Raw genomic sequence first — 7,421 nt, 5'->3', positions numbered from 1 at the left:
GGGCGTCACAAATAAACATGACTTGATTAGTAGTACAAAAACTTTAATTCAGAAAAATTTAAGAAAATTAAAAAAAAAACATTGATTTGAGTAATAGTGAAAAATAAACGAACTGCCATACCAATGTTAATGTTTATAAATATTCATAGCTCGAAAAATGTGTATTTCTTTTACATAGCGGAATCTATACACTGTGCTCATCTGGCACTGGTTTCCATTCCCATTGGACAAAACAGTGCCATCTAGTGGTCTAATATTACACAATCTACTTTTAGAGCAAAGCTACACGGAATCCCTAAAAAACACACGGCACACAAAATGGAAATGGAATTTTTTTGTATTCTTAGAGCACCAACAAATAAATTACAAAAAATAAGAATGTACTTTACATTTGTTGTTAAAAAACCCAGCTAATCTTAAACACAGGAAACGTCAAAATAAAATACGTACGGATCTACAAATGTATATTATAAAATGGAAACCAAAGACTTAACTTTTTATATTATCAACAAAAACATGGATGGAAACATATAAATTATCTTTAAACTTAAATAAAACTAAAATGATTTTCTTTAGTAATCACAAGGCAAATCTAGACCTAGTGGTGAAAATGGATGGTGTTGCCATAGACATTGTATCAGAAACATTTTTTTTTTTTTAGAAATTACGATGACAGTAAATTAAATAGGAAACACACATCAGACACATACAAAGTATGGTATCTAAAAGTATTTCAATTAATAATAAAGCCAATTTATTTTTAAACTCTCATGCGCTGTACTTATTATATTATTCTTTAATTTTGCCAACTTACTGTGTAGAAGTTTAGGGCAATAATTACAAAAGTTCACTCCATCCCCTTTTTGTACTCCAAAAACATGCAATAAGAATTATTATATACTGGACTGTCTCAGAAAATTTGAATATTGTGATAAAGTTCTTTATTTTCTGTAATGCAATTAAAAAAACAAAAATGTCATACATTCTGGATTCATTACACATCAACTGAACTATTTCAAGCCTTTTATTATTTTAATATTGCTGAATTTGGCTTACAGCTTAAGAAAACTCAAAAATCCTATCTCAAAATATTAGAATATCATGAAAAAGTATACAAGTAGGCTATTCAACTAATCACCTGAATCATCTAATTAACTCGAAACACCTTGCGAGGGTTTCCTGAGCCTTAAAAACACTCAGCTTGGTTCAGTAAACTAAATCACTGCTGATCTGACTGCTGTCCAGAGGACCATCATTGATACCCTCCATCAGGAGGGTAAGACACAAAAAGAAAATTCTCAAAGAGCAGGCTGTTCACAGAGTGCAGTTTCAAAGCATATCCACAAAAAGTCTGTTGGAAGGGAAAAATGTGGCCGGAAACGCTGCACAACCAAGAGAGATGACGGCAGCCTTAACAAAATTGTGAAGAAGAGCCGCTTCCAGAATTTGAGGGAGCTTCAAAGACAGTGGGCTGAAGCTGGAGTCCAGGTATCAAAAGCCACAGTTCACAGACGTGTCCAGGAAATGGGCTACTATAGCCGTATTCCCATGGTCAAGCCACTTCTGAACTCAAGACAACGGAAGAAGCGTCTGACTTGGGCTATGGAGAAGAAGCACTGGACAGTTGCAGAGTGGTCCAAAGTCCTCTTTTCAGACGAAAGCAAGTTTTGCATTTCGTTTGGAAATCAAGGCGCCAGAGTCTGGAGAAAGGCTGGAGAAGAGCAAAATCCAAGTTGCTTGAAATCCAGTGTGAATTCCCACAATCAGCAATGGTTTGGGGAGCCATGTCAGCTGCTGGTGTTGGTCCACTGTGTTTCATCAAGTCCAGAGTAAATGCAACTGTGTACCAAGAGATTTTAGAGCACTACATGCTTCCATCTGCTGAAAAGCTCTATGGAGATGAGGATTTCATTTTCCAGCATGATCTGGCACCTGCCCACAGTGCCAAAACCACCAGTAACTGGTGCACTGACCATGGCATCACTGTCCTTGATTGGCCTGCTAATTCCCCTGACCTGAACCCCATCGAGAATTTGTGGGGTATAGTTAAGAAGAAGATGAAAGACACCAGACCTACAAATGCAAATGAGCTGAAGGCCGCTATCGAAGCATCCTGGGCATCAATAACACCTCAGCAATACCACAGGCTGATTGCCTCCATGCCACGCCGGATTGATGCAGTAATCCGTGCAAAAGGATTCCCAACCAAGTACTGAGTGCATCAATGGACATTTTCAAATGTTTGATTTAGTTTTGCTGTTGTAAAAATTATTTTTTTTACTTGGTCTGAGGAAGTATTCTAATATTTTGAGATAGGATTTTTGAGTTTTTTTCAGCTGTAAGCCAAAATCAGCAATATTCAAATAATAAAAGGCTTGAAATAGTTCAGTTGATGTGTAATGAATCCAGAATGTATGACATTTTTGTTTTTTTAATTGCATTACAGAAAATAAAGAACTTTATCACAATATTCTAATTTTCTGAGACAGTCCAGTATGTATACCACAGCCATATCCCCCTATTGGGAGGTGGCTAGAGTCATTTCTGACTCTTTTTTGGGAGATTGATTCAGAGGAGGGGATTCCCAGACCCCTCGCTCAACCCATTAGGTGACCAGACCCCCCAATTCCAACCCCTAATGCTGAACGCCAAGCAGGGAGGCAACGGGTACCAATGTTTAAGTCTTAGGTATGACTCGGCCGAGGCTTGAACCAGCGACCTCCCAGTCTCGGAGCGGGCGCCCTACCATCTAATAAGAATTATACACAAGGTAAATACTGTGACCATACCAATATTCTATTTCTGCAGTCCAAATGATTAAAACTGTTTCTTCTACTGGAGTTTTACACTTCCCAACTACTATTCAAAGTGAACAAAGATATACTGCCGTAGAACATACAAAAAGTATTCACACGAAAAGAAGAAAGCTATAACTTGAGGGGATGTAGTAACTTTAAGATCGAACCACCAGGAAAAATATCTGTGTGTCAAGTTCAAAACAATGTCAAGTTAAAATAAAAGACTCTTTTTGAGTCACAAACAAACTTATTTATTAAAGAAAAATAAGCGCAATGGACAAGGTAACATACCTGTCAACCTGTACGTTTTTGCCGTACAAAGTATGTTTATTATGCATTTCAAGACGTGTACGACGTACAAGAAAATCTGTACGGAAAACGCAAATTTGTCAATTATGGGTACCATCCGGTATACACCGACTATCACGAAACGGCAAATCAATCAAGTCAAACGACTTGGCCGCGGTAGCCTCTATCTCGGTATCGTTTTTTTCGTTGCAAACGAAGCGAGTGGTTGGATGCTACTGTGCGCATGCGTCTGCCGCCTGAGGATTTCCCATCATGCATCAATCCGATCACACGAGAGCAAAGTGAGGGCAGAGAAGTAGGCTTACAATACCACATAGTTTTGAAATTTTTTTTTATACAATAATCAGGTCGCAATGGCCAAACCTGAATTAAAACGCCGTGAGTCATTCTTATCTGAAAACTACAGGCGGGGTTGATTGAGTAAATTTAAAATACATGTGGTCTTAAAAAACATCGGATTTCATGTGGTAGTTGTGCAGTGAAAGAAAGTCCGTCTCTTTTTAGAGAACCGGCTTTTTCAGCTCAACTCATTAAAGAGAGTCGGCTCTGAAACGGCTCACTTGCTTTGATTCATTACATTACGAATTATGATGTTGTACAAAGAAGTTAAGAAAAAAAGGAAGTATAAAAGGAGAAAATGAAAAAAGACAGGTTTGTGGTTATCGCTTTAATCAGTATGAATGAAGGAATGAATTGAGAATTTACTTTATATTGTCATTCTTTGTAACAATGCACACAGAACGAAATGTCGATACACCTGACCCGTAGTGAGCCGATGCAGCCGCAGCCAAACAGGGCGCAGTCATTTTAGTCATTAGGTGACCAAATCCCCCAATTCCAAACCTTAATGCCGAGCGCCAAGCAGGGAGGCAATGAATACCAATGTTGTAAGTCTTAGGTATGACTTGGCCGAGGCTTGAACCAGCGACCTCCCAGTCTCGGCGCGGGCACCCTACCATCTAGGCTACCGAGCTGGTATATTACCAACAATAATTTTATGCAGAAAATGAATTAATAATTTGAATAAGAATATGTATAATTCGACTTACCGTAATTATAATTGCACGTATTTTTTCCCTTTACAGTGAACGTACAAGCTACTTCATTTTTAAACTTTTCTTATAATAAACCTCATTCATGTCTAGCAACTCACAACAAAATGTTAATTAACAATCTATATGATATAACGAAACACATGTACAATATGACATGTTAAACTACATAAATAAACACGTTTTGGGAAAAAAAATATGGAGTAAGATTATTTTATATTTTGTAAGGGAAAATACGACAGTTTGTAAGGGCATGGAGCCGTGGAGGTTGAGAGGTATGAGGTAAAGAACCCTTAGATTTCCATGCAATTAATCCAACGGAGTGAAGCATGAGCACTTTTCTTAAACCATTTCATGGATTCTGATTGGAGGATAGAATAAACCACATGCACATAAGAGTATTCTGATTAGAATGATTAGTTTAGACAGGAATCACATATTTAAATGCAGTGTATAATGTTGGTGGCTAGATGGCGTGCGAGTATAATAAATGAGTAATAAGGATAGTGAAACAATGCGTCTCTGTAATGTTGCTCTCAAGCAGACTTGGAATGCAGGAGTCAAAGCCAACTTGATTATCCACCTAGCAGGCCCCAATGAAAGGAATGAAGAGTAGAGCATTTTTGAGGAGTTTTGGACACCACAGTAGTTCATTGTTTGATAACAGATAGCAGTCGTCTGAGAAGCTTGCCAGTGGCCTTCAGGTTTTAACTTTTTAATTAGAGACAAATTATTTTGGTGCTTGGGAACTTATTCTCTTGAAAGCTCTCGCCCCTGAAAACAACTCGAAATACACTTTTTGTGTATAAACCTATAAAGATCACAAAAGTAAGATTTTAAATTCGGTATAAGTGGCAGAACCCGAACAGACTGAGGACCCAGACGCGTAACGTTTTCACACAAGCTTTATTTTACGGGAATGGAGCAGTCATGCGCGTGAACACAAACGCCAGTGATTCAGCGATCGCTGGGCGAAAGTAGTCAGACAGAGAAGTCAGGCGCAGGAAAACAGGAAGCCAGAGGCAGAAGAGATAAAAACCGGACAGGACAGATGGGATCGATACCAGATACACGAGCAGATACCGGACAGGACGGAACGGACGGGATCGATACCAGACAAGATAGAACAGACGAGAACGATACTCGACACTGGACACGCGAGCAAGATAACGGAGCAAGATACCGGACAGGGCAAGACAGACGGAATCGATACCGGATATGGAGATTGGAGCAAGATACCGGACAGGACGGGACCGACAGGATCGATACCGGATACTGAAGCAAGATACTGGCCAAGGCAGGACAGAAGGAATCGATACCGGATACACGAGCAAGATACTGGACAGACGGGATCGATACCAGATACTGGAGCAAGATACCAGACAGAACGAGACAGGCGGGATCGATACCGGATACTGGGTACACATGCAGGACACCAGACAGAGTCAAAATACAAGTCTTGCAAGCGCAGAGGTTTGTTGACAGGACGACAAGGAATGAATGAGAGCACTAAGTTTAAATAGGAGGGAAGCAAATCAGGCAACGAGCAGCAGCTAGTGCCAAACGGGCGGGCCCAAGTGAGGACAATGGGCAACCGTGACAATAAGAGTATATGATATAGTATAAAAGGCATATTTAGACCGTTATTCTATTACAGTGTGTGTTTGTATGTGGAGTTACACTTTGGAAAAAATTACAGGATGAGCTCCCACAATGTCATAATATTCACCTGTTCGAATCCAGATACGAATAAACAATATTGGCTAAGTACAGAAAGGGAGAAAATTGCGTCTGAATGATATGGCAAATGGTCGATGTAAGCAAATCAACATAGGTATTGTATTATTATTATTATTATTATTATTATTATTATTATTATTATTATTATTATTGTTATTGTTATTATTATTATACTAATATTCAAATAAAAATAATTATAATTATTAAAACTGTCATTAATTGGGGCAGCAGCACAGCGGTTAGTGCGTGTGTGGCACAGTTCTGAGGTCGTGGGAACCTCCTGAGTGGGTTCAAATCCAGCTGCCGCCCTTACTGTGCGGAGTTTGTATGTTCTCCCCGTGCTTGCGTGGGTTTCCTCCAGGCACTCCGGTTTCTTCCTACATTCCAAAGACATGCATTTCAGGTGACTTGGCTGGTCCAAATTGTCCCTAGGTGTGACTGAGCGAGTGAGTTGTCTGTCCCCGTGTGCCCTGCGATCCGCTGGCAACCAGTTCAGGGTGTCCCCTGCCCACTGCCCGGAGATGGCTGATGGCTGCGACCCTAATAAGGGTAAGCGGTACAGCTAATGAGATGAGATGAGATAAGATTAATTGGGGCAGCACGGCTGCGCAATGGTTAAGTGGCAAAGTTTTGAGGTCATGAAATCAAACCTCCTGTGGGGAGTTTGCATGTTCTCCCCCGTGCTTGCGTTGGTTTCCCCCAGGCATTCCGATTTTCCTCCCATATTCCAAAAACATGCTTGTCAGGTTAATTGACCGGTCCAAATTGCCCCTAGGTGTGAATGAGAGAGTGAGTGCCCTGCGACTGGCTGGCAACCAGTTCAGGGTGTCCCCTGCCCATTGTCAGGAGATAGCTGGTATGGGCTCCAGCACCCTCGCGACCCTACTGAAGGTTAAGCGGTGCACATAATGGATGGATGGAAGGATAACTGTCATTAATTGTTATTACCGTAATCCCTCGGTTATCGCAGTTAATGGGGACCAAAACCACCCGCGAAAAGTGAAAATCTGCGAAGTAGCGACGCCCCTTCAAAAATGCTAAAAAAAAAATGCTTTAATGTTTTTAAAAAAAAATTATTATTTTTTTTTTGACCGGCGAAGCTCTGAACCTGCGAACGTGGAACCCCGAAGTAGCGAGGTCCCACTGTATTGTCATTATTGGTGTCTGAATGATATTTAGTGAATACTAGCATTACACAGTTAATAGATGGGTAAAACTAAATTAATCTGGTAGTATAAAAACAGTGATGGAAGTAGTGATGGTGATGATGATGATAATGAAGAGTCTGTGTATCCACAGAGCCATTGTAAATATGTAAATACACAGGAGTTCTAGATGCGGGATGCAATTGTTAAGGAAGCCAGGGAGTAGGATATAATAAGCATATTCTTCTTCCTAGTCCCTTTCGAACATGTACATTAACATTGTTTGTCATCTGTTTTTTGTTTTTTTTGATCTTTTGTTTTGTTTTTGCTTTTGTCATGTTCGAAATAAAAGTTTCATTCATTCATTCATTCATTCA

The sequence above is a fragment of the Urocampus carinirostris genome, chromosome 5, assembly GCF_059441175.1.
Source record: "Urocampus carinirostris isolate Australia breed hairy pipefish chromosome 5, RoL_Ucar_1.0, whole genome shotgun sequence".
Classification (NCBI taxonomy): domain Eukaryota; kingdom Metazoa; phylum Chordata; class Actinopteri; order Syngnathiformes; family Syngnathidae; genus Urocampus; species Urocampus carinirostris.
Note: the sequence above shows the minus strand (reverse complement) of the source record.